Source organism: Mesoplodon mirus, assembly GCF_964341445.2.
Source record: "Mesoplodon mirus genome assembly, chromosome: 6".
Classification (NCBI taxonomy): domain Eukaryota; kingdom Metazoa; phylum Chordata; class Mammalia; order Artiodactyla; family Ziphiidae; genus Mesoplodon; species Mesoplodon mirus.
Window position 1 is genome coordinate 137863858 of NC_138982.1, and position 27252 is coordinate 137891109.

Consider the following 27252-nt stretch of genomic DNA (forward strand, 5'->3'; position numbering starts at 1 on the left):
AATAATTTTCATATTAAGAATATCTGGAATGAACCACAGAGAATAAGTTATTTTTATATGCTTAAAAGATGTGACAGAAACCAATCTCAATTTACAAATTAAATGGATTCTTGAAAAGTTGTGTTAAATGAAAATTGGTCACTGAATCTTACTTTTCCACTGACCTGTGTTTTAAAACATAGAAAATATGGCTCAGAGTTTTAAAATGCAGAAACCAAGCAGTAATACAAATAGCAAATACAGAACAACAATACATTTTTAAGGGGAAAAAGCGTTCTTTCTTCCTATAAATAACACATATGAAAATACACTGTTCTCTATACTCCAATAAAATTAAAATACTAAAAAAAAAAAAAAAAGAGGGCTTCCCTGGTGGCGCAGTGGTTGAGAGTCCGCCTGCCGATGCAGGGGACACGGGTTCATGCCCTGGTCCGGGAAGATCCCACATGCTGTGGAGAGGCTAGGCCCGTGAGCCATGGCCGCTGAGCCTGTGTGTCTGGAGCCTGTGCTCCGCAACGGGAGAGGCCACAACAGTGAGAGGCCTGCGTAACAAAAAAAAAAGAAAATACACTGTTCTGAGCAGATCTTCAAACCTCCATCATTCTCTGGGTCTTCAGAAACACTGTTTAATCTGCAAAGAACAACACTTATCTGGAAAACTCCCACTCAGAAAAGTTCTAAAAGTTCAGCTCAAAAAGCACCACCTCTATATAACTAGCCTTCGCTGTTCTGTAATCCCTGAGAAAATAAAATATCTCCACAGCTCTGTGAGCCCTGAGGCAGAATTAGGGTACCTCCTTCCTCTCCCAACTCCGAAACATTCTTCCTGCATAGCCTTGGAGACCAGTTGTCATCATTCTTGAGAACTCAGATCACCCACTGGACCCTGTGATCCCTGCAGAGGGGACACAATGCACCTTTGGGGTTCCAGTGCCTACATCAGCACCTGGCACTTCACTGGCGCTAAGCAAGACTTTGAAATGAATGAGCAAAGAAATGAAAGAATTAATGAATTTAAAAGGGTATTTTGGGTTTTTTGGCTTATTGTTTGTTTAAATACATCTTTTTTCCTTTAGCATCTTTACTGGAGTATAATTGCATTACAATGTATTAGTTTCTGCTGTATAACAAAGTGCACCAGCTATAAGTATACATATATCCCCATATCCCCGCCCTCTTGAGGCTCCCTCCCACGCTCCCTATCCCACCCCTCTAGGTGGTCACAAAGCACCGAGCTGACCTCCCTGTTCTATGGTGCTGCTTCCCACTATCTATTTTACATTTGGTAATGTATATATGTCGATGCTACTCTCACTTTGCTCCAGCTTCCCCCTCCCGGCTGTGTCCTCAAGTCCATTCTCTATGTCTACATCTTAATTCCTGCCCTGCCACTAGGTTCATCAGTACCATTTTTTTTTTTTTTAGATTCCATATATATGTGTCAGCATACAATATTTGTTTTTCTCTTTCTGACTTACTCTGTACAACAGACTCTAGGTCCAACCACCTCACTACAAATAACTCAGTTTCATTTCTTTTTATGGCTGAGTAATATTCCATTGTATATATGTGCCACATCTTCTTTATCCATTCATCTGTCGATGGACACTTAGGTTGCTTCCATGTCCTGGCTATTGTAAATAGTGCTGCAATGAACATTGTGGTACATGTCTCTTTTTGAATTATGGTTTTCTCAGGGTATATGCCCAGAAATGGGATTGCTGGGTCATATGGTAGTTCTATTTTTAGTTTTTTAAGGAACCTCCATACTGTTCTCCATGGTGGCTGTATCCATTTAAATTCCCACCAACGTACTGTAAAGCAGGAAAGTTATAGCATTAGATTTTTATTTTTAGAAAATTACTCTCTTTTCCCTATGAGGAATAGATTGGAGGAGAATATGAACCCAGGACAGGGATGATGGCCACTTAATCTTGAGTGGTAAAAGTGTGGATAGAAAAAATAGACTTACTTGAGAGGTTTGTAAAAGACAGACCTGACATAGCTCTTTGTGCAGTTGGAGACAGAAAAAAATCATCAAGGTTGTTGGCTTGTGCAACTGAATGGTTAAGGGGTTCATTCTGAGACAGACCACAATGCAGAAGATCCACAACTTTGAGAAAAATGTCATGAAGACAGTTTTGAACAGGTTGAATTAGAGATGTTAGAAGTTTAGCCCAAAATGTCCAGTGGGCAGTTGGATTAATGGCATGCAGCCTATGTGAAAGGTGTGGGTTAGATATTTAGGTTTAGAAATCATCATTTATTCACACTACTAGAGCTAATCAATGAATTTGGTAAAGTTGCAGGATACAAAATTAATGCACAGAAATCTCTTGCATTCCCATATACTAATGATGAAAAATTTGAAAGAGAAGTAAGGAAACACTCTCATTTACCATTGAAACAAAAAGAATAAAATACCTAGGAATAAACCTACCAGGGAGACAAAAGACCTGTATGCAGAAAACTATAAGACACTGATGAAAGAAATTAAACATGATACAAACAGATGGAGAGATATACCATGTTCTTGGATTGGAAGAATCAATATTGTGAAAATGACTATACTACCCAAAGCAATCTACGGATTCAGTGCAATCCCTATCAGACTACTAATGGCATTTTTTACAGAACTAGAACAAAAAATCTTAAAATTTGAATGTAGACACAAAAGACCCCCAATAGGCAAGGCAGTCTTGAGGGGTAAAAACGGAGCTGGAGGAATCAGACTCCCTGACTTCAGACTATACTACAAAGCTACAGTAATCAAAACAGTATGGTACTGGAACAAAAACAGAAATATAGATCAATGGAACAGGATAGGAAGCCCAGAGATAAACTCACACACCTATGGTCAACTAATCTATGACAAAGGAGGCAAGTATATACAATGGAGAAAAGACAGTCTCTTCAATAAATGGTGCTGGGAAAACTGGACATGTAAAAGGGGAAACTACATGTAAAAGAATGAAATTAGAACACTCCCTAACACCATACACAAAGATAAACTCAAAAGGGATTAGAGACCTAAATGTAAGACTGGACAATATAAAACTCTTAGAAGAAAACATAGGAAGAACAATCTTTGACATAAATCACAGCAAGATCTTTTTTGATCCACCTCCTAGAATAATGGAAATAAAAACAAAAATAAACAAATGGGACCTAAGGAAACTTAAAAGCTTTTGCAAAGCAAAGGAAACTACAAACAAGATGAAAAGACAACCCTCAGAATGGGAGAAAATATTTGCAAATGAATCAACAAACAAAGGACTAATCTCCAAAATATATAAACAGCTCATACAGCTTAATATTAAAAAAACAAACAATACAATCAAAAAATTGGCAGAAGACCTAAATAGACATTTCTCCAAAGAAGACTTACAGATGGCCAAGAAGCACATGAAAAGCTGCTCAACATCACTAATTATTAGAGAAATGCAAACGAAAACTACAATGAGGTATCACCTCACACCAGTTAGAAAGGGCATCATCAGAAAATCTACAAACAACAAATGCTGGAGAGGGTGTGCAGAAAAGGGAACCCTCTTGCACTGTTGGTGAGAATGTAAATTGATAGTCACTATGGAGAACAGTATAGAGGTTCCTTAAAAAACTAAAAATAGAATTACCATATGACCCAGCAATCCCACTACTGGGCATATACCCCAAGAAAACCATAATTCAAAAAGACACATGCACCCCAATATTCATTGCAGCACTATTTACAATAGCCAGGTCATGGAAGCAACCTAAATGCCCATCGATAGATGAATGGATAAAGAAGATGTGGTACATATATACAATGGAATATTACTCAGCCATAAAAAGGAATGAAATTGGGTCATTTGTAGAGACGTGGGTGGATGTAGAGACTGTCATACAGTGTGAAGTAAGTCAGAAAGAGAAAAACAAATATCATATATTAATGCATATATGTGAAACCTAGAAAAATGGTACAGATGAACCAGTTTGCAGGACAGAAATAGACACAGATGTAGAGAACAAATGTATGGACACCCAGGGGGGAAAGTGGCAGGGGGTGGTGGTGGTGGTGTGATGAATTGGGCCATTGGGATTGACATGTATACACTGATGTGGATAAAATTGATGACTAATTAGAAACTGCTGTATAAAAAAAAATAAAATAAAATTCAAACAGTCAAAAAATAAATAAATAATCATAAAAAACTAAAAATAAAAAAATAAATTCCCACCAACAGGGCAGGAGGGTTCCCTTTTCACCACACTAAAAGGGTATTTTGAATTCTTAAAAACCTAACACAGGGGACTTCCCTGGTGGTCCAGTGATTAAGACTTCACCTTCCAATGCAGGGAGTGTGGGTTTGATCCCTGGTCAGGGAGCTAAGATCCCACATGCCTCACAGCCTAAATAAATAAATAAATAAATAAATAAATAATCAAACAAACAGAAGCAATATTGTAACAAATTCAAGGAAGACCATTTTTTAAAAATGGTTAAGATGGTAAATTTAAAAAAATAACTAACGCAAATACAGCCTAGCTTGACCCCTATGATTCAGAAATGCTTTCAATTATCAGGTCCCTTATATCTCCTGTTGTCAATACATGGGGTAATTTTAGTTTGGTTGCTCTTAAAAAAAAAAACCCTGTGCTCTCTGATTTCAGAAATTAGGATCAACAGACTTCTTAGAACCTGATGTGCTCATCTGTTCATATCAGAGTGACTCAGCAATGCACTGGAGCCCAGGATACTTCACTTAATGATGTTTTAATTAGCAGACTCTTTAAACTGCTATCCTGAGCTGACTAACAAGTATTACCAGAGGGAGAATGTAGTCTACAGAGCAGGAACAGTTTTGAATCTGAAGGAAAAAACAAGGTTACCAATTTAAAGTACTTGTTACATCCACACAGCAGATAGTAGAGAAATGCAAAGAAGAGTACACAGTCAAGGGCCAACACGTTTTCACAAGCTGGCCATGCAATGCCTGCATCACATACTTGCACTGGTGGGAATCTCTCCCTGAGGACTTCAGAGAGCTGTCTGGGTGAATGGCTGAGCACACACCAACTTTTAGAGTCTCCCTGAGAAAGCACTTAAACACCTACAGGACTATGATCAATACCTTCATCTCCACAATCCTCGGGGAATGCAGGAAATATTGAGATGTCAAAAGACTGACAGGCAACTCCCAAGGCAATAGAAATAAAAGCAAAAATAAACAATTGGGACCTGATCAAATTTATAAGACTTTGCACAGCAAAGGAAGCCATAAACAGAACAAAAAGACAACCTGCAGACTGGGAGAAAATATTTGCAAGTGATGCAACTGACAAGGGCTTAATTTCCAAAATACACAAACAGCTCATACAACTCAATAACAGTAAAAAAACAACTCAATCAAAAAATGGGCAGAAGACCTCAATAGACATTTCTCCAAAGAAGACATACAGATGGCAAATAGGCATATGGAAAGATGCTCAACATCGCTAATTATCAGAGAAATGTAACTCAAAACTATTGATACAATGAGGTATCACCTCACTCCAGTCAAAATGGCCATCATTAAAAAGTCTACAAACAATAAATGCTGGAGAGGGTATGGAGAAAAGGGAACCCTCCTACACTGCTGGTAGGAATGTAAATTGATGCAGCCTCTATGGAAAATAGTATGGAAGTTCCTCAAAAAACTAAAAATAGAGTTACCATATGATCCAGCAATCCCACTCCTGGGCACATATCCAGAAAAGATGAAAACTCTAATTTGAAAAGATACATGCACCCCAATGTTCATAGCAGCACTATTTACAACAGCCAAGACATGGAAGCAACTTAAATGTCCATCAACAGATGAATGGATAAAGAAGATGTTGTATGTATGTATGTGTGTGTGTGTGTGTGTGTGTGTATATATATATATATATATACACACACACACACCCACACACACACACAACGGAATACTACTCAACCATAAAAAAGCATGAAATAATGCCATTTGCAGCAACATGGATGGACCTAGAGATTATCATACTAAGTGAAGTAAGCCAGACAGAGAAAGACAATTATCACATGATATCACTTGTACGTGGAATCTAAAATATGATACAAATGAACCTATTTACAAAACAGAAGCGGACTCACAGACATAGAAAACAAACTTATGGTTACCAAAGGGGAAAAGTGGGGGCAGGGAGGGATAAATTAGGAGTTTGGGATTAGCAGATACAAACTACTATATGTAAAACAGGTAAACAACAAAGACCTACTGTATAGCACAGGGAACTATATTCAATATCTAGTAATAACCTATAATGAAAAAGTATATATATATATAACTGAATCACTGCTAGGTGCCTGAAACTAACACAACATTGTAAATCAACCTTTCTTCAATTAAAGTAAAATAAAATAAAATAAAAAATGATATACAAGATACACACACACAAAAAAAAGACAGACAAGTGACTGTAAGGCAGAGCATCAAGTTGGAGGCAATGGCTAAAACTAACCAAGGAAAATGACCCACAATGTTTTTCTGCAGGCTTGAGTCATGGAAAATTAAAGGTCATTTTAAGCTACACTGGGTATTGATGGAACTGCAACCAAAATGACAATAGAAGCCTCAATGTTTTCCATAGATAAAGTGAAGAGAAGGCCAAACTGGAAATAAATTACCAGCAGACCTCACTAAGGGGTGGGGAGTTGGAAAATTCTCTAATGAATATTAGATGGCAGAGAGAGAAGATACTTTTCCTTTTGCATATTTTAGTTTGTTAATTATGAAACTAAAAGCTTGGTAACCTAGAATCCATATTCCACCTGCTGATTCTTCAACCTACAAAAAGACTTCTTAATTATCGAAGATTCTGGAAGCTTCTTAATGCAACCACCATGACCTGTAAAGAATCAAGTCACAGATTGGCTTGAACTGAAACCTCAAGAAGCTGTAATGTAAGGTTTGCATATGGAATAGTAAGGTGTTGAAAGCTCTTGATGTCAGTGGGTGCCCTTGTATTTGAAGGTATTTAAACCTTCCATGGTCAGTTGAGCACACTACCAAAGCCCAATATTCCTCTAATACTTCTTGAGTAACTATGTGACAAAATTTGCTTACAGAATTCACCTCAATAAATCTTCAGACTTCTTAATTCAGTAGAATTAAAGATTCTATTATTTTTTCTCCTTACATTTTGCTTCTATAGTTAGTCATATTTTGCTATCAATCTATTTCCATTTCTCCAAATTGTTGTCAAGTTCTGTAATGTTTACTATTACCAAGAGCTGTTGCCACTTCTTAATAACAAGATCTAGATTTTGAAAATCTGAAAAGTTAATGATATTTGCAGAAGTGCTCAACAAGGTGGGTACAAACATGTTTATGGTTGCTTTTCATTTCACGTTATTCCACTGTTCTAGCTAATGCACGGAACTAAGAACTGATATGATGTAAGCAACTAAATTTTGAATCTGTGATTTCTAACTATCTTTAACAAACTCCTCAAGAGAAAGAAATTGAGACTTTCATACAAAATAAGCATCCCTGTTTATACATATATATATATATATAAACAGGTGTTGTGGAAAGCAAATAAAGTTGAGTACAATTTAAATGACATATTCCTCATGATGAGAGGACTCCCAGAGAGGGATATATTAAAAAGTCCTTAATTATACCTCACCTTTAGACATGCTCATACTCTTCATCAGTTTATTTCTAGTATTTCAAGCATGACTCTTAATATTTTGTTTGCTTTTCACACTTGAATACACAATTCACATGCTTAAAAATAATGCATGCCCAAAGCTAATTCACCATAAAATTTTCCATTTTTCCTATTTTATGAATTTTTAAAAACCTACACTTTTTATCACAGTTATCACAGGTATTTGGGTTCTGATATTTTCCACTGATTCTTCTAAATGAAGGCCAAAATTCTAGAGCTATTCAAACAATTATACAAACACTGCCTTTCAGTCAAAGATAGCAGAGTGGCCAAAGTTGAATTAGTCTAAACAAAGGAAACACCACACACACGGCTCCTTCGGCAGCTGAAGTGCGAAGTGTGCCTTAGAATCATCAAGGTCTCCAAGTGTGAATACATTTCAACTCAGAGACCATGTGTACACCCACAAGACATTAGGATACAGTGACCCAGATCTCTGGTCCTTTCTGTACTGCAGCCAGGCTGGGATAGTTTCACTTCCTCACAAAGACCATGCCCCCGCAAATTCCGGCTTTCACACAAGCAGTTTCCTCAGCCTAGAATATCCTTTCCCCACCCATATTCTCCAGTTTCCATCCAGCTTATTACTACTCTCAGTTTAAACGTAGCCATCCATAAACCTCCAGGTCAGACTTTATCTGTCCGCTAGGGTCACTCTGCCTTTGAAGCTTGGCAATACTCCTCAGGCTTGTAATGATGTTTGGTGGTCATTTTCCTTGTATGACTCTATACACACAGTCTGGAAACCTGTCTCTTCTGTTTGGTCCTATATTCTCATTGCCTGGCACACGGTACGCCCCTGCCAAGTCTCCACTGAACTGGATTAAATCAAGTTAAATGACAAGCTTCGTAAACACAATTTGTTTCCCGAATGAGATCTTTCTTTTTGTCATGTTTAGGTAGGAGGGAGACAGAGAGATACAAAGAGAGGGGGAAAAAAAGAGAGAGAAGGAGCAAGATTCATCTCTCCATCATGTAGAACAATGCCATTGAACCATGAAGGCTATTTACGTGGCATCCCAATGGGACAAGTTTTCCTTCTTACAAATAGGTCTCCAAGGGCCAAACAAAGCAAACCAAGTCTGTACTTTGGCCTGACATCTGTGGTGTTTTCGTCTTCACTCATTTCTTTGTTCCAATGGAGATCTGATCTCTGTGTGTAGTGGCAATGAATCTCTTTGATCTTCTGTGTTGACCACATGTTCCCCCAAAGCCAAGGAAACAATTGTGTCTTCAGCTGAGAACTGCAAAGTTGATTCAAATATAAAACATAAAGCTTGTATTCCAAAATGAGACCAAAAGGAGTCCTATAGTTCTAGGTTTCAGAGAAGAGGTGATATAACAATGATCCCACATCCTTAATTCCCAGTTACCACCAACGGCACGACCAGCAGCTGCCAGATACACAGAAGAAGCAACCAGAACCACAGGAAGGGAATCACACATACTTTCTCTTAAACAAAAACGGAAACCCACTTGGGAAATAATCAGTCTTAGCCAAGGAGAAATCAAAAAGGAGGGGTGATAAAAGAAACAGAAGCTTGCTTCTAAGATAATAGTATTAACAATGAGATTTTAAACAAATACAAAAAAAATACATAGTTCAGCAAGTTCTCTTTCATCAAAAGTGCTCTAGTCATACTCCACTTGAGATTGCTCTCAAGTCTCTGGAGCTTGGCTCTTTGCCCCCTGTTGGGGCCGCTGTACCTGAGTTACCAGTAGGTATGGGAATACCAACAAACCCCTGCCTCAATGTGTTTTCATAAAGCAATACAGAAACAATTTTTGGCTTTGCTGCAAATGTGCATAATGGAAAGCAAATATTATTAAAAACACAATCATTTTTAGTGATTAAAATAATCCCAGGCAGAAAGAATTTCTCCCATAAGTTTCAAAGTTCTCATTTATCATCGTTTTGCCTCAAGAAGCCAGAGTAATTTTATTTTTCCTGACTTCTATTAAAAAGATCAATACATATGATTCCAAAGAGTCTCGGCTCATGAAAAGATGGAGCAGGCCTGTAATCACATATGAAAGTATTGGTTGTCATTAGCAGAAAGATTGATCTGAAAAGACAGCAGACCCAGAGTGAAAGGACTTAAAATTTTCCACTGGGCATCCCAGCAACTTTCACCTTCCAGATAATTGAATACAGATAACAGATTACCATATTAGAGGAAAGAATTGGATTGGGGATATTCAGTAGATACCCACTTTAGCAAAGCAATACCAAATTTCTCAATAATGATTTTTGTTTGATGCAAGAACATTAATGCAGCCTGACAGTACAAAGGCATAGTCCAAAGCACACTGAAGTCAAAGTTGTTGGATCAGATGTTTATACAGTTACCTGTGGCATCAGAGGCTGTAATGAATGCACGTGTTCAGTTGGCTGTTAAAAATCAAGTTAAGGAACATATTCAGGCAAATGTCATGGCCTTATTCCATGAATAGAGCTTCTTTCAGCTTTCTTCACTGAATTATTGTTATGATCCTTAGTGGTGATTGTATAAAACTCACAAGAACTGAACTCATGGACATGCAAAGGGTTTTCTTCACTGCATAGCTGTCCTTCCCTGAAACCCACTTACAGTGCAGTAAAAATGCTAGCTATAAAATAAGTTGGAATTTTTATAGGACCTTGGCAGGGCACAGTGAATTTGGAAATTCAGAGTTGTGGTCCAAGGACACTAAACTGGAGGTCAAGGTTTTCCACATCTTCATCCGCATTCTATATATGTACAATATTGACACCCCTGAGGATGGTGTTCCCAAGCTCCAGAATTGATAGATAAGACGTTTTTTAAGACATCCGAATAGTTCATCACCCTTCAATCCCTTTACTTACTTAGCTGCCAGCAAATACCTGGACATCTCACAGAAATCAGATCTATTCATAATAATTAACCATTGGTCATTTTCATAATGACCTAAAAGCTGATCCTGGAGAAAGATATCAATGTCCATCCCCTATAAGAATCATCTTGACAGTGTAAGTGGGCATTGCATTTGTGTTAAAAACCATTGTTTGTTATGGACTTCAACAGAATTTGGAGACATTTTATGTTAACTGTGCTCCTCTATTACTCTTCTATGAACCCCTAAATGTTGTCATTATCTAAATTTTCCACAAAAATCACACTGTCATGGCATCCACTAGACACTTCAGTGCACACAAAGCAAAACTGTTTTCCTCCATGTCTAAATTTAAAAAAATGCAAACACTTATTTTTATAAAAATACCAGAAAATGTTCACACTTTTGGAATTTCCTGTAATAATAGTATCAGGAGTAAATTCCTTTAAATACAGAGGATGGGAATAAGACCAGTCAGGAATTATTTTTAGTTTTTCAAACTTAGTAAATTCTTTTCCATTCTCAGCTGAAAGATTTTTTTTTCTTGCAACTAAGAAAACATCTCCATTTTACTAGTGCAGTACTTAAAAAAAAAAAAGGAGAAATATTGTCTTTCCCATTTGTGCTTCATACAAGACTCTGTGTAAATATATGTGTACACATTTATATTTCATGCTTGTAGTAAGGCCACATTTTTTAAGCCAATTCTCTTTTCAAGAAAACTAAAGTAAGGATCACTCAAGGGCAATGTTACTTTAAAAGTGTAGCATGATGGTTCTCCAAGACTGGAGTGGGCTATGGAAATTGCCCATCTTTGTCCTGATGAAGGGTTCTCTGACAATGACCCTTGAGTCATGAGACATCACAAGGGACAGATTGCCCATGACATAACAATGAATGTATGAATGCTCAGTGACAGGCCCACATACTGCCAGGTCTCCATCCCTCCCCTACCCTTCCCTGTTTTACTGATGCCTTGATGAAAGAGCTACAATATGATGCCCTGGATTGACATGCTCTCAAGGGAGATGACAATATAGCCTGTGTGATGCTCCAAGGCACACACTGAGCTCTGATTTGTACTGGGCTGTGCTAATTACAATGTGTGTGAGTTGTATCTCATTCCTGTCCTCTGTGTACAGTGTGATAAACAAAAGTTACTGAGGCATGAAACACGAAATAAATAGGGCCTCAAACACCCTACCTTTCCAAACACCATGGAAATTATAGTATATTTTTTTAACAGAAAAGACAAAATGAGAAAAAAGCTACAATGTAACTGTATTAGTCAGAGCTCTCCAGAGAAACAGAACCAATAGGAGAGACAGAGACAGAGATTGATTTATTAAGTATAAGGAATTGGATCATGTGATTATGGAGGGAGACAAGTTCCAAGATTTTCAAGGTAAGTCAGCAAGCTGGAGAGTCAGTGGTATATAGTTCCAGTCCAAGTGCAAAGGTCAGAGAACCAGGAGAGTTGATGTGTGGTTCTACTCTGGAGGCCAGCAGGCTCAAGACCCAGAAAAGCCCAAGTTTCAGTTCAAGTGCAAAGGCAGGTAAAAGCCCAGCTCAAATGACACTGGGCAGGAGGAGTTCCCTCTTAACCAAGCAGAGGGTCAGCATTTTTGTTCTATTCAGGCCTTCAACTGATTGGACGCATTCCACAGAGGGAGGGCAATCTGCTTTACTCTGTCAACTGATTTAAGTGCTAATCTCATGCAAAAACACCCTCACAAAACACCCAGAATAATGTTTGACCAAATATCTGGGTACCCTATGACCCAGTCAAACTGACATATAAAATTAACCATCACAATAACCTTTTCAAATGCAAACCAAATACACTTTGTTTTTTTATCTTAATACAAGTGATAATATAACTTCTCTTCATCCCTTTTTTGTGATGATTCTTTTTGTCCATTTGGTTTAAATATTTCTCTGTATGTCAAAAAGCAGGCAATAGATAGGTAGTAAAATTTCACTGAAAATTCATTTCCCTCAGCTAAAGCAAACTCAAGGAGCATTTATTTAATAAAATGGAGAATCAATAAAATTATAATTTTAAGTCATAGTCAATGCCAAGTTGTTCTGTAAAGAAATTTGATAGGAATCCATGTTCTTTTCTTTGGTAGGAAAAATAATATTAAAAGTAGAATTAATTTACAGTATGGCCACAATATTCTTTTTTTTTTTTTTTTTTTACGATACTTGGGCCTCTCACTGCTGTAGCCTCTCCCTTTGTGGAGCACAGGCTCCGGACGTGCAGGCCCAGCGGTCACAGCTCACCGGCCCAGCCGCTCCGCGGCATGTGGCATCCTCCCGGACCGGGGCACGAACCCACGTCCTCTGATCGGCAGGCGGACTCTCAACCACTGCGCCACCAGGGAAGCCCTTAAAAGTAGAATTAATTTAATGATCATCATATTCGTTGGTTTAGTGGTGATAAGAAACATGCATCCAGCTTCTATTCCTTTGAAACTGCACTTTCCAATTCTTTAAGGACCTTGCTACTCAAAGGGGGTTCCACAGAGAGGCAGCATCTGCATCACTTAGGAGTTTGTTTAAAATGCAGATTCCAGACCCCACACCAGGAATATTAGATCAGAATATCTGGGGGTGGAGCCTAGGTATTTGCATTTTAAGAAGCTCTCCAGCACCATAACATTTGAGAATCCCCACGTTAAACAATGCTTTATCCCTCTAAATTTTGGAGGATTACATTCTTTTTGATAAAGTTAGTGGTACTAGAGAATGTCAAGATAATACAGTATTAAAATGTAATAGTAAATTTGAAATTTAAATACTAAATGAAAGTTAATATTAAAATATTATGTTTGCTTTGCATTTCACTCTATCATCTTGGCATAAATAGACAGCCCTCAGAAGACATTTCAAATTGTCAATATTTCTCTAATTAGTCATATTTTCAATTAAAATTTAGGCACTAGACAGTACATATGATCAAGGTCTTGACTATGAACATGAGTACTGAAAACCACTGGTTTAGAGCAGTTGGCCTATTTATTATGGAGCATCTTTTAATTCTGCCATCCAAGTCCTATCTTAGAAAAAGATACTAGTTCAGTTATAGCCTTTAATCAGCCCAGATCCCCTCTTTGCAATGAGAATATTAAAAGAAGCCAAATTTTGAAATAGTGGAGTTTACCTTCCCTTTCCCCAACCTGAGTTCCCAATGTCTCCTTATTGCCCATGCTACAGAGCAATAATCCCCCATCAAGACATTCATTGCCTACATGTTGACCTTTGCTGCCCTTGATGATCCTCTCATACAGTGGTCTCTCCACAAGTCCATCCTCACTAACCAAGATGTTCTATACCATTTCCCATTCTCAAAAGACCTGATACCAACTACTTATCTGTTCAAAATCCCTTTGGGATAATAAGAATGAGCAATAATTTGGCATTGTGTCAGGTTATGATTTGGTGCAAAGAGGAACTTTGAGCTATAGAACCAGAGTTCAAGACCTATCTATGGTTATATAACCTTGAGGAAGGTTTTAGCCTCAAATAACTCAAAATTTAATAAGGTAAATAAGACAGTTAAACAAAAATACAGTTGACTGGCAAATGCCCAAGAAATGTACAATAAGCCAGGGGAATCAAGAACAGGAGAGCTCATATCCAGCTGGACATGAGCTTCAGACATAGTTTTTCAGAGGAAGCCACCCCTGGTCCACAGCAAACTCATCTTTTTCTGGGGTCACACTTGAAACAAAATAGATATACCCAAAACTACCCCATCTAGATGTAAGAACTGGGTCCACGCAAACTCATGTCATACTGGTTTTTCTCTTGGCTCTAAGCAGAGTGAGGCTCATCATGTGACCATACTGAAGTCATTCTGACATAAGCAGCCATAGACAAGAACTGTCATCATGGTCCTTTGAAACTAGTCTTGTAACATCTCAAGATATGTGTGAGGGGTACATGCTTGTGAGTAGATGGGGACAAGTGTATATGCAGGATTATATATGATTTTTGCCTCAAGCTAACTAGATAGCTTTCCTGTCTATCAGTAAATAAGGGCATATTGAGTATTTGTTATTGGCCAAGCCCCATGATGAGGATATGGCTGCAAACACAGAGCCAGTCCCTGCCCTTCAGGAGCTTAGAGTCAAAATGGCCATAGAGACATTTACAAATAATGACTAGTGTAGACTAAAATATAGTTGCAAGTTTAAGACTAAAATTTACACAGCTTCGAGACAGTGATTCCTTTTCTTTGCTACAGTTCTATGACCTGCTGTTACAATGAAGAGGATTATAACTCTTGTCTTCATATTGAGTGGTGTGGCCAATGCCAATCTTGGTTCCATGAAGACAGCCCTGTCTCTTCAGCATGGAGTCCTCCCTTATTCCATGCAACCATTCTATTAAGCAGTGGTTCTTAGCCTACAAGGATCACCTGGGGGGCTAAAGTGCAGATACCTGGCCTCACCCAGAAATTCTGATTCAGACTCTGGCTGGGAGAGTCTAATTGTATTTGAAAATCCCATCTGAGGGGTTCTAAAGCAAACAGGTATGTGAACTGCCCTGAGAAACCCTGTGACCTAGAGGTGAATGAACGAAATACTCCAATTTTCCTTATCCTGAAAAATTGAGAGCATAATTAAATTGATATGCTACATCCACTTCAGAATGTTTCAAAAACGTGCACAAATATCCACGTACTTTCTCTTGCCTCCAAAAGACACTAAGAGGCAAACTATTCTGAAAATAGAAGAAAGTTAACTATCTTAAGATTTGAACTCCTTGTAAAGAGCTGTGTTAGTATATAACTTCAATACATGCTCCAGACTAACAAAAAAGATTATTCATCTATCATTTAATTTTTTAAAATATTCATTGGTAAATCTCTCTTTTGAGCAGCATGAATAAATACCTAAAGGTAAGAAATATGCCAAACCAAAAACTAAACTCTGACAACAATTCATGATAGAAATAAAATCAGCTCCAAAGTCTGAGATAAACCACAGATAAAAGAGAGGTTTTTCACTGTGACCTTCAAATCAATTATTTGGTTTTCTTTTACAACTGGAAAAATGACTGCATTTTCACTAAATCTAATTTTTCTCTTTCACATAACATCGATTTAAAGGCAATGTTATCAATAGGAACTTCCAAAGCCATAATTCTGTTGAAACCAAAATACACAGTTTATGAGCAAAGATTAGCAAATTATTTTAGAAAAAGACATCAAGGCTTGGGATAAGCCCAGAATGATGTGAAATGAGGAGGGCAGGCAGGAAGAGTAAGAATAGGAAAGATGTATTCTTCAAAATTCTATTGAGGTTTTTTTTTAATTCATAAAAGGGTAACTTTATGGAAAAACTTTGCAAAGAAATTAATGATAATAAAACAGCTGAACAGCATGGCAGGCATTGAAAGACTTGGAAATGAGTGAATGAATAAATGCACGAACAAATAAGAAATTGAATCAGTGAACTGTTGTGCAAATCCTTTGGGGCCTGATACAGTGAGCTGTGTTAGGAAAACAGGTTGAATAAAATATAGTCCATGTCTCTAAGGCACTCACCACCTAGCCAACAAAGTCACAGACATCTATCTCTACAATTAGGGATAATACAGAAAGATGTGTGATACACCAGTCTTATGAAATAGTGATTCAGGAACAATGAGGGTAGCGTGATGAATTCTCCTGGGGACTATAATCAGGGTGGCCTTACAGGGGAGGTGAGTGTTTTGCAGACTTTGGGTCTCAGCAAGCCTCCGGGTGAAGGCATCACTAGCTTGAGACAGTCTAATTTGTGCGGAGTTTCCCCTTGGGTCCTCTGCTCGACTCTCATTACACACTTCACGTGCACATGTTCAGCTACTATCTGTATGCTTATGACGCCCAAAACTATGTCTTCAGACAAAAACCTCCTGCCTGGGTTTCAGAATCACATCCAAATTGCCTCCTGAATAACCTATAGACTCCTCAAATTCATTATACCTAAATCTAAACACTTTAACTTCCCCCCCAACACTCTCAACCCCATCCTCTCTTATTTGCTTTCTCAATGAAAGACGTAGCCACTTATAGCCTGAGACAGAAATTATGCATAATCCCAGATTCTCCCCCTTCCTACATCCCAGTCACTAAGCCCTGCCACTTCCACTTAAAAATCTCACCCTCCTGATATGGGAACATATGTATATGTATAACTGATTCACTTTGTTATAAAGCAGAAACTAACATACCATTGTAAAGCAATTATACTCTAATAAAGATGTAAAAAAATAATAATAAAAATTTTAAAAAATAAAAGAAATCTCACCCTCCTTTCATTCTTCCACAGCCATAGTCTTAGTTGATACTCTTCATGTTTTACCTTATATTCATGTCTCTATTTTTATTCACTTCCAGTTCATCCTCCACTGCCAGAGGGATGGACTGTAGTTGATAGTGACTTTGTTTTTCTGATTAATATCTTCCAGTGGTGCCTCAGCACTTCAGGGTAAATCACATATTCCTCATGAACTGGGTTCTCTCACCCTACCATCCTTTTCTCCACTGCCCCCAACAGGTACTCAGAGCTCTGACCATATGGCACTTCATCCTGTGGCTTGACCTAGACTGTTTCTTCTGGCCTGAGCATCCTTAACTTCCCTTTAACTGACCACTTTCCCTGCCTATTTAGCTTCTGCTCAGCCCAGTGACCTTTCCCATTCCTTTGGGAGGCATCTCTGATCCTCATCTCTGATCCTCTGGCCCCTAGCTCCCTGTGCCAGTCTCTAGTGGAGGGCTCCCACACTCATTGGTGTTGGTTGGAATATTTGTCTACATCCCGCAAGCTGACTGTGGAAGCTTGAGGGCAGGACTTTGTTCTGTTCATCTTTATATCCCTCATGCCTAGCACGAAGCTCATCACATTAGAAAAATGCAACTATTTGTGAATTATCTACATTAACTAAAACCTTTCTCTGAGCTTCATAATTGTTGACATTCAAGAATGAATAGTTGAAAACCTCAGAAATCATATGACTAGTAAACAAACTTTCCTTCTCAAAAATAAACTGCCAAAAACAATAACTACATCCTCAAGTTACACAAGTATCATATTTTAAAAAACTGATTGGATATTGAAAATTTTGGTAAACCAGTTGTTTTCTTCTAAATTGTGCCAAATAACTGATTTGGTAGTTATTGTTGCTTAAACCATTATATTATCTGATACTTTCCAGACAGCTGAGTTAGTGGCGCAGTTGCTTAAGTTTCACGTAGGTGCAATCTGTGTGACGTGTTGGCAGATTTCACTGAGTTCCTGCAACTCAATCCCTCAAGCGCTTTTTTGAGCATCTACTTTATGATTGGCATAGATGCTATACCAATGCTTCTCCAAGTTATCCCATGGACCACCTTCATCTAAATAACCTGAGGGTCAAATGCAGATTCTTACACTCCACACAAGAAGTCTTAAACCAGATACCCTAGAAGCAGGGTCTGCTTCATCTTTAAAAAGTCCACCCTATAAATATTTATTCAAACCAAAGTTTGAGAGCCATTGGTCTACACTTTGGACAGTCCAACAGAAAGTGGAAGAAAAGGATGAGGGAGTGAAGGGATGAGGGAGTGAAGGAGGTCAATTGGGAAGAAAGGTCAATATATTAAGATATAGGGTCAGCTGCTGTGACAAGGAGACCCAAGATAAGAAGACTTTGTTTCTGTTTCACATAATGGTCTGAGTATAGGCAGTCCAGGGCTCATGTGAAGGCATCAAGGCATCAGGAACCCAGAATTCTTCTACCTTGGTGCCCTGTCATTCTGAGAGTCTTTCTCTCATCTACATGGTCTAAGATGGTTCATTACCTCACCCTCGTTCCAATAAGGCGAGACGGAAAGGAAAACCGTGCCTCCCCTTAAAGGCACAAGCCAGAAGGTGCACTCACAACACCTGTTTATATTCCAGAACATACCCATGTAGCTTCATCCAAATACAAAGGAGACTGAGAAGTGAACTGGGGTGAGAAGAAGTCCATGTACCCCACTAAAAATTGTTCTATAAGAATTGAGAAAAGGGGAAATAGATAATGAGGTCAACTTGCAATTTCTGTCACCTAAGAAAAAGATGAAGAGGAGAGAGGGGTAAGAGCTGGAGAGGAGGTGGAAGGGAAGGAAAAACCATAAAACCAATTGTCAATTCTCCAAAACATTCTCCATCCTCCAACCCCCAACCCCCATCCAAATACATGTACTTAGAGCCTGGTGTTCCTGATTTTCTGAGCTTCTTTAATCAAAATAGTTGTATTCACTTTCACTCATACCCCTCTAGCCTTGGCCTTAGACATTGACTTTGCTGGACAATAATCTGCTGCCAATGTTTCCACTAGCACTGGCATAATGGGCTATAGGCACAAGCTGCTTATCCAAGTTCTCTGCTTTATATTAAAAGTCATGGGCTTGGGCTTCCCTGGTGGTGCAGTGGTTAAGAATCTGCCTGCCAATGCAGGGGACACGGGTTCGAGCCCTGGTCCGGGAAGATCCCACATGCCGTGGAGCAACTAAGCTCGTGCGCCACAACTACTGAGCCTGTGCTCTAGAGCCCGCGAGCCACAACTACTGAGCCCACATGCCACAACTACTGAAGCCTGCGCGCCTAGACCCTGTGCTCCGCAACAAGAGAAGCCGCCACAATGAGAAGCCTGCGCACCGCAACAAAGAGTAGCCCCCGCTTGCCGCAACTAGAGAAAGCCCGCGCGCAGCAATGAAGACCCAATGCAGCCAAAGATAAATAAATTTATTTAAAAAAAAAAGTCATGGGCTTGCGGACGTATTTTAAGCAGCACCATTTCCTCGCTTTTGGTTAAAGATGGCACTGTTTGATCAGTCCAAACACGGCACTCTTTCTCTATGAATAGTGCCCCTGATATTGGGCAATACTGTGACCCTTGTGCTTGCTGAATTGAATTTCCAAGTGAATATTTATCGCAGCTTTCACGTGGAAACCGCACTTTGGTTTGTAGTCCAGCTGCTGGAGAAACTCTAAAACGTGAAGGGACAGGCAGCTTTGGTGTTATTCCTACATTCAGGGTATCTTTCCCGCAGAGTAAGAACTGCCGTGGCCTCGGGCCCAGAATGCTGGCCTGTGAAGAACAGCCCCTCCAGCCTTTCAGGAGCCTAAGATGAACCGCATGACAACCATTCCACAGATCAGACATCAGGTCAGATCTTACTCCTTTTGTACAACGGCCATTATGTGATTTACAGAGCAAAGAATAGATACAATACAATCCTCAGAGTACGTTACAAAGTTAGAGGGTATTTCTAAGCATGAAAATATGCAACATTTCAGGAGGTAATGTCATAAAAAGAGGCATCAGACCAATAGATCACTGTCTCCATTCAACTGTAATTGCTAAAAATAACTTTAGCTCTCATTTCTGAGAGTGAGAAACTCTAGAAGTTACATTCACGTTTTTAGGAGGCCATATGTAACCTAACTTTTCCAAAGCTGAACTTGAATATAATCTAGTTAGAATTACATCCCCCTAGGACATTTCAGTATAGATTCAGATTCACAAAGCAAAGGAAAAGATAATGTGGTTTTATTCCAAAGCACAGGCTTAAACACATGGCAACACTCATCATTCCCAAAATTCCCAGTTGTTTCATTTGCTCCCAATAGTCAAGTGGCTTCTATCAGAAAATTACATGCAGTCAGAAAATTACAGGAGGCCTGCTTCTTAGGGTGTAATGATCCATTCATCTGATAATTTGCTAAGTGCTTACTCTTTCTACTTGTCATTTTTTCCTTCTTGGTTAGCACATCATTCAAATTGTGACAAGAGATAAAGAAATGGAAACACTCGTAAAAAAAACAGGCAAAATAAGGACAAAAAAGTAAGATACAAAATGTCTTTAAAAATAAACTTAATATTTTTAAAACTGCCTTTCATGAAAAACACTAGAGGAGAAATTTAAATGTACTAGTGTAGGCCCTCGGACACTGATTTTCAGATGGTGACGCCATATGGCCCCTGTCACTGGAATTGATACCACTGAACATGGATGCTGGGAACATCCAAGGACAACCCCAAGTAGCCACCTGGCTGTGGACAAATCCACTCTGTCTCCAGAGACTTCTGTAAGATTCCAACTCTGGTCTTTAAATGTGTGTATATAAGCAACACTGATCTGCAGGCTATTGTTTTATAGGTGAATCCTTGCATTGTTCTGAGGTTGATATTCTCATTGGTTAGCTATTCTTGCCAGTTTTTACTTTCTTGTTGGCCACTTTTCAGTGTTCACCAGAGCCTGGGGCAGTAGCAGTGGAAACCAAGGAGCTGCCCTGCATTACCCTGTTGCTATGCCTGCTACAACGTGGTGATGAGAAGGCTGGAACTGAAAGCCAAGGAGACTTTCCACTATGAAATGCAAGATAAGCATAGGGACGGCCTCATGTGCCTGGGGAATGTAGCCAATTCTAATATGTCCACAAAGCACCCATGCCAGGTGATCTCGAGTTGTGAAAACCAGGCAGATTTTTAATGTGCTTAATGTATTATAATAGCCAGGATTTTAAATATGTCAGCTCTTTTTGGTGTGATTTAATACAGCTTACTTGAAAGGAAAAATAAAAAATCTATATGAACAGCTTCCAGCCGTTGGCTCTAATTTCCCATGACGGCCCATGACAAGGAACTCACAACACTATGGAACAGACTTGACTGGATCAGAAAAGGGCTGATTGGAATTTGTGCTCACTCTTCTTTTCCTCCTCACTCTTTCTCAACATTCCTAAGAAACATATCCAATTTTCAGGCCAAGCAGGATGGCAAAAACGACATTTACACTGGATGGCATCTAAAAATATTTTATACCAATTTCAACATTCTAGGAAAATAACTGTATGGTATTCCAATATTAACTGAAGAAAGGAAACATTTCTTCAGAGATGGCTATCTGCTCATGCTCTATGTATTTCCTGTCTTGGATGAAATTTTTCCATTTTTCTCATGAAACCAGTTATAAACCTGGAAAGTCATCTGACATTGCGTTTTAATGAATTTCTTTATTTCTCTTTTGACTTCTTAGGGAAGAAGAGAGTACAGTACAGAGAAATATTCACTCTGTAGGATATAAGATCAGAAAAGCAAGCCCATGATCTATTCACTGTTGAGTACCTAGCTCATTACCTGGCACACGGTAATTGCTTAATAAATTTTTTGCTGTATGTTAAATGACTCTTTCCAATGGGTAAGTCACTGTTTTTCTGCCACTCCCCAATACTCAAGGCTCTAACAAAGATCTTTTTAAAGATACCATGATTTTTATTCTAGAGTTTTCCATCACAACTTTTCTTCTTCTCACTAGTAGCTTTCTCTTATACACCCAAAGGTCAGCTGTCTCTTGAACCCAAAGTTTCAGCTTAATTATGGAACACAAGGGCTTTGAAGTCAGACAGACATGTTCAACAATGCGGTTCTGCCACTTACCTAGTGTGGTTCATCAAACTGCTTAATTTCTCTGAGTCTCATTTTCCCCACCTGTAAAGCATTATAATTATTTCAGAAGGTTATCTATAGATTAAATGAAATAATATGTATAAAACAACAAAGTGCCTGACACACAATAGCCTATTCATGATGACTACTTTGGTAATACTAGTATCATTATTATTATCAACATGAAACTTCAGAATAATCCTGTAACATGCCTTATAAGTTAAATACTGTCACATATCTAACTGAGAAGTTTTCTTGTTCATAAACTATATAAATTGGGTCCTTTTTTTACTGTATAATATCAAAGGAAATTTGCCTTAGTTTTTGTGCTGTCCAGGGAAAGATAAATACTAAACTATGCTATTTCTTGGATGCAAATTTCTCTAGAGCTTTCTTAAGTAGTCTATATAATGCTTTAATGGTATCACAAACTAGCTGTAATTTTCCCAAAGTCAAACAGCCTGTCAGTGACCACAAAATACAATGGAGAAAATAGTATGCATCCATATGAATTTTCATTGAAATAAATGTAGAGAGTGTGGAGAGATAAGATCAGATGCTCTTCTAGACGTTTCCTTGCCCCACACATCTACTTTTCACCTTGTGGCATAGTTAAAGTGATACACACAAGTTTAAGAAGCTCAGCAGAGACTCCTTGACATCAAGCACCATGGGTAGCTAAAAAGGAAATGGGTTGTTCACCTCAAAGAACTTGAGAAGAGATTAATACCGCAAACAAAGAGGTAGAACCACTTGTCAATGCATGAACAGCATGTAGGAAGTGTATCACCACAAATGAGCAGTGGATAAAAACTTGAAAGGGTAGTAGAGTGCTTTATGCTTTAGGCCACTACTCTGAATTAAGTAACTGAACTATAATGATTTGAGCTAATCTAAAATCAATAACAATTGGCACGTATATCTAGGTTCTGAAAATCAGAGGTGAGATGGCATACATCTCATTTTCTCTCTTCCTCTACTCCCAAGTCCCATTGACAGGAAAATGAGCCCCAGTCAGCTCATCCACTCATGTGCTTTCAGCCAGCACCTGAATAATTGTGAATGGTCCTCAAATTTATTTTTGATGTCTCTCCTTCGAGCCCCAGTTCCATTAAATGCTCATTTCTTTTTGGATGTTTCACAAAGACCTTATACCATCCTAAGCAAATCCTACAGTCATTTTTTTTTAATTTAGGTTAAACCTTAATCGTGTGTAACTTGTGAACGAGTCTGTAATTTGTGTTCTGAATAAATAGTTAGCCAGCTGCAATTAATTGAGGTCTTCTTGTTAAATTTTATAGTGTCAAACCCTCCTAAACGTGTCTACAAATGTATTCATCCTTTCATCTTACATTCATCTTTCCTAAATCAACAATTACCAGCAGGAATATCATAACCTTCATGCTTCCTAAAGTTTGCAATTTTGGTTTCATCTTCAACTCCTCCTCATCTTTGGGGTTGGAGGATGGAAGTTTGGGGGAAGCAAAAATTTACAGTCTACAAGCTCAAAAAGGCTGAGCTAGGAAGCATCCATTGTGGCTTGAGCATTCCCTATAAAAGGCCCTCAGGATAGCTCAGAGATGACAGAGGGCAAAGATGGAAGCCTTGGATGCCTTTTCCACATATGCCTGCATCCCACCCTTTAAAGGCATAAGGATTCATTCATTCTTACTTTCAACTCAGAAACAGTAATTGAGCAGCTACGAGTGCCAAACACTGCTTTGCTTTGGGTGATGGAGATGAAGTAGTGAACAAAACCTGCCCTCATGGGGCTTGCATTCTAGAGGGGTCTGTTTCTTGTTAATGAGAAAAACGAGTAAGAATAACAGACCTTACAGTTGGGGTACAATATTTTTTTCAATCTTTCTAAAAGTTCTTAATTGCCAATCTAATTTCTAAGCCAAATTTCATTCCTTCTGTGCAAACTGGCATGGCCAGTCTGACCACCAAATACCAAGGGGCTTTCTTGACTATTCAAGCACATTGTTGGCCAAAGAAAGCAGGCTGCTCTGAAATGACATGGCAAAACATGTAGAGTAATTTTAATCAATTCTTTCAGCCAATTTTAAAGGTATTTATCATGAAGTAGCACAGTCTTGCTAAAATATTACTTTAAACAAAGAGTGCTTTGTTTCTAAACATTCGAGAAATAAAGGGAGCACCCAGACACTGTGCCTGTTTTGTAAGTTAAAGTGAAAAAATACAACACTGAAACTTGTAGTTGATATCTCTTCAGAAGAGAAATTCATCAGCAAGGTAATAATTCCCAGTAGTTATACAAAGAAACCACAGTCTTCAGGAAAACCACATAACAGAGCATGGAATACTGGGAGCAGCCCACATAATTACTCATGATAGATAACTGTATTAAAAATTAAATATAAATTATTGTGAGCATTATACTTTAGGCACCAGATGAAAAAAGTGCTTTATGTTACTTAAAAGTTTCAATAACTGCCCTAAATTTGGCTCTGTTGAAAGTAAGCCTACCCTGAGTAAATATAAAGCATTTATTATTTGAAGCATTGCTTTCAATACAATTGTAAGTTTAAAAACATCTCTTGAATTTGCTAAAAGTTTCTATATGACATTGATATTTCTTAACAGTACTAAAAATGGAGACAAAGAGGTGAATTTTAAACAGGGCCTTAAGGAAGATTATTTTAGTATATGAAAATATCTCACAGAAGTGTAATAAAACACAAAAATCAATTCCAGATGATTTTTAATCTAAATATAAGAGGGAAAAATAAATCTTAAAAAAAAAATAAGAGACCGTCTTCATAATCTTGAAGTAGGCAAAGATTCCTTAAATAGCACAAAAAAAAAAACTAACCTTTAATGGAAAAAAGATGAATTAAATTATATTAAAATTAGGAATTTCTGTTCATTACTATTAAGAAAATGAAAACGCAACCCACAGAGTGGAAAAAGATGCTTACAACAAAAACTCCAGCAAGAGGAGACCTTCAAGATGGTAGAGGAGTAAGATGTGGAGATCACCTTCCTCCCCACAGATACATCAGAAATGCATCTACATGTGGAACACCTACAGAACACCCACTGAACACTGGCAGAAGACCTCAGACCTCCCAAAAGGCAAGAAACTCCCCATGTACCTAGGTAGAGCAAAAGAAAAAAGAAAAAACACAGACAAAAGAATAGAGACAGGACCTGCACCTCTGGGAGGGAGCTGTGAAGGAGGAGAGGTTTCCACACACTAGGAAGCCACTTCACGGGCGGAGACTGCGGGTGGCGGAGGGGGGGAGCTTCAGAGCCATGGAGGAGAGCACAGCGATAGGGATGCAGAGGGCAAAGCGGAGAGATTCCCGCACAGAGGATCCATGCCGACCAGCACTCACCAGTCTTAGAGGCTTGTCTTCTCGCCCGCCGGGGTGGGCGGGGGCTGGGAGCTAAGACTCGGGCTTCGGAGGTCGGATCCCAGGGAAAGAACTGGGGTTGGCTGCGTGAACACAGCCTGAAGGGGCTAGTGCGCCACAGCTAGCTGGGAGGGAGTCCAGGGAAAAGTCTGGACCTGCCTAAGAGGCAAGAGACCACTGTTTCGGGGTGCACGAGGAGAGGGGATTCAGAGCACCACCTAAACGAGCTCCAGAGATGGGCACGAGCTGCGACTACCAGCGTGGACCTGAGAGACGGGCATGAGACACTAAGGCTGCTGCCGCAGCCACCAAGAAGCCTGTGTGCGAGCACAGGTCACTCTCCACACCGTCCCTCCTGGGAGCCTGTGCAGCCCACCACGGCCAGGGTCCCGTGATCCAGGGACAACTTCCCCAGGAGAATGAACGGTGCGCCTCAGGCTGCTGCAACGTCATGCCGGCCTCTGCTGCCGCAGGCTCACCCCACATCCATACCCCTCCCTCCCCATGGCCTGAGTGAGCCAGAGCCCCCGAATCAGCTGCTCCTTTAACCCCATCCTGTCTGAGTGAAGAGAAGTTGCCCTCAAGCGACCTACACACAGAGGTGGGGCCAAATCCAAAGCTGAACCCCAGGAGCTGTGAGAACAAAGAAGAGAAAGGGAAATCTCTCCCAGCAGCCTCAGGAGCAGCAAATTAATTCTCCACAATCAACTTGATGTACCCTGCATCTGTGGAACACCTGAATAGACAATGAATCATTCCAAAATTGAGGTAGTGGACTTTGAGAGCAACTGTAGACTTGGGCTTTGCTTTCTGCATCTAATTTGTTTCTGGTTTTATGTTTATCTAAGTTTAGTATTTAGAGTCTATTATCATTGGTAGATTTGTTTATTGATTTGGTAGCTCTCTTCCTCTTTTTTTTTTTTTTTTTTTTTGGGCCCCGCGGGCCTCTCACTGTTGTGGCCTCTCCCATTACAGAGCACAGGCTCCGGACGCGCAGGCTCAGCGGCCATGGCTCACGGGCCCAGCCGCTCCGCGGCATGTGGGATCCTCCCAGACTGGAGCATGAACCCGCGTCCCCTGCATCGGCAGGCGGACTCTCAACGACTGCGCCACCAGGGAAGCCCTCTTCCTCCTTTTTTTTTTACATATAGATATATAATTTTTTTTCCTTTTTCTCCTTTGGTGAGTGTATATGTGTATGCTTCTTTCTCCTTTGGTGAGTGTATATGTGTATGCTTCTTTCTGTGATTTTGTCTGTGTACGTCTCCTTTTACCATTTGTCCTAGGGTTCTGTCTGTCCGTTTTTTTTTTTGTTTGTTTGTTTTATGGGGTTTTTTTTTGGGGGGGATAGCTTTAGTGCTTCTTATCATTGGTGGATTTGTTTTTTGGTTTCGTTACTCCCTTCTTTCTTTCTTTCTTACTTTTTCTTTTTTTATTACTTTTTAATTTTTTAATTTTTAATAATTTTTTGATTTTTTGATTTTAATAACTTCATTTTATTTTTTCTTTCTTTCTTTCTTTCCTTTTTTCTCCCTTTTCTTCTGAGCCATGTGGCTGACAGGGTCTTGGTGCTCTGGCCGGGTGTCAGGCCTGTGCCTCTGGGGTGGAAGAGCTGAGTTCAGGACATTAGTCCACCAGAGACCTACTGGCTCCATGTAATATCAAATGGCAAAAGATCTCCCACAGGTCTCCATCTCAACACTAAGGCCCAGCTCCACTCAATGACCAGCAAGCTCCAGTGCTGAACACCCTATGCCAAACAACTAGCAAGACAGGAACGCAACCCCACCCATTAGCAGAGAGGCTGCATAAAATCATACTAAGTTCACAG

The 27252-nt window shown here is 39.2% G+C and overlaps 1 protein-coding gene across 9 annotated transcripts in view; it reads right to left on the reverse strand.

The window, feature by feature from the left end:
• SETD4 (SET domain containing 4) overlaps positions 1–27252 on the reverse strand; it is a 434330-nt gene that overhangs the window by 122894 nt on the left and 284184 nt on the right. For 8 of the 9 annotated variants that reach the window (XR_014294474.1, XR_014294475.1, XR_014294476.1 and 5 more), the window contains one exon: positions 22033–22083. The gene's annotated coding sequence lies outside the window, so the exon portion shown is untranslated. Of the gene's footprint in view, positions 1–10093; positions 10109–22032; positions 22084–27252 lie in introns of those variants that run through there. The other variant, XR_014294482.1, reaches the window with a different exon arrangement.